The sequence below is a fragment of the Alligator sinensis genome, unplaced genomic scaffold, assembly GCF_000455745.1.
Source record: "Alligator sinensis unplaced genomic scaffold, ASM45574v1 scaffold981_1, whole genome shotgun sequence".
In the NCBI taxonomy this organism is placed as follows: Eukaryota; Metazoa; Chordata; order Crocodylia; family Alligatoridae; genus Alligator; species Alligator sinensis.
The window spans coordinates 46,781-48,300 of NW_005843313.1; the positions used below are offsets into that span (position 1 = coordinate 46,781).

Consider the following 1,520-nt stretch of genomic DNA (forward strand, 5'->3'; position numbering starts at 1 on the left):
AGGAATCCCATAGAGCAAACCAGGGTGGCTGAGGTAGCCGTTTCAACACGCATCTGAGTTACTGAAGCTAAATATCTGATCGGATCTCTAGTAGGTTACTCACTCGCATCATCCAGAGGTGGTTGTTGTTTCCTCTGGAGGCAGGGCACTCTTGCAGCATGCGGTGATGAGGAGAGAGCCAGGTTCAGATTCACCTGGATGACCGCATGGCTAATGGCTGCCTTCTTCCTGGCTCGGGCCCTTAAATAACCTCTCTGACCTCAGCAGCCCGATCCAATCGAAGCTGCCAATACTGGCTACAAACCGACCAATCTACAAAGCATCCCTGGCTACCTGGGCCCGCGTGCAGGGCTGGGCCTTTCCCCCCTGCCCAGGTGACCAGAGCATCGCCTCCCAGGCGCCAGGCTTTTGTCTGCAGACAAGGTGGGAGATCCCCGCCCTGAGGGATTCAACAGCAGCCTCTCAGGCTGGCTGAGACAGATCTCTGGAGAAGGGCACCGACAGGGCATTTCTGCCACAGGGGATGTCTAGCCACTTTTGGCAAAGACTTTTAAAGGTCTGGAAACAGACATTCGTAACTCTGCTGGACAGGACAGGGGAAAGTGCATGTTAGTGTCAGCAAACGCTAAATGTAAGGACCGTTAGTCAGCGGCCATGTTTACACAAGCAGCCGACGGTGCTGTCGTCACTGTGCAGTCCCAATGCCACACGGTTATTCTTAGCTGCTACTGTGCAGTGGTGTCGGCATCGCGCCCAGCGATGCTGTTGCCATATCGATGCGCTACAGTGCAGCACCTTGTTGCTACGGTCACGCAGCATCTTGTGTAGACGTGCCCAGTGTGAAGGGAAACTAGCGCTTGTGATCGGTCACACGTCTGGGGTTCGTGCCCTCTCCAAGGCTAGGGATGTGCCTAGGACCTGCACGGCTGCTCCAGCCCCGCCCTGCTTGCTGGCTCTCCAGCCCCCATCTAGGCCAGCAAGGACGGGGTGGAGGAGGGCCTTGCACTGTTCCCTCCAGCCCCCAAATCCCCTCTCCGCTCCTCATCAGAGCCCAAGCCCCGTCCACCCTGCAATCCCGTGCAGTTCCTTCCTTACCGAAGAAAACTGAGACTTACTTTCCTCCAGGCCCCAAACCTCAGGCTGTTTGATTCAGGAACAAACAACACCCAAGTCGGAAGTAACTGGAACCACAGGGCGGGGAGGGCTGGTCTCAAGCTCCATCCCATAATAATGACGAACATTTTAACCCCATAATTGCCCAATTGCTGCGGAGAGGGGACTCTCTCCCCCTCTGTGGCCAGGTCTATCGTGACCTCCCCTTGGCCTAGGAGCGCAGTCCTCCGGCAGGGGCTTGAACCCCGGTCGAGGTTGATGCTGTGGGGGCCGGGCGCGACCCGAGCCCTTTTCCGTGCTGCACGCAGGCTGTGGCCAGCAGCCCGGGCACGCCGGGTCGGAGAGGGAAGGCCGTCGAGCTGGAATTAGGCACAAACGCTTAGCGGTAGTTTAAAAGATTGTTTACT

General features: G+C 57.2%; 1 protein-coding gene across 1 annotated transcript in view; it reads right to left on the bottom strand.

Moving 5' to 3' along the window:
• LOC102382702 (NACHT, LRR and PYD domains-containing protein 3-like) overlaps positions 1-1,198 on the bottom strand; it is a 25,833-nt gene extending 24,635 nt beyond the window's left edge. The window contains exon 1 of the mRNA XM_014527122.2: positions 1,116-1,198. The gene's annotated coding sequence lies outside the window, so the exon portion shown is untranslated. The remainder of the gene's footprint in view (positions 1-1,115) is intronic.
• Positions 1,199-1,520: the final 322 nt, after the last annotated feature.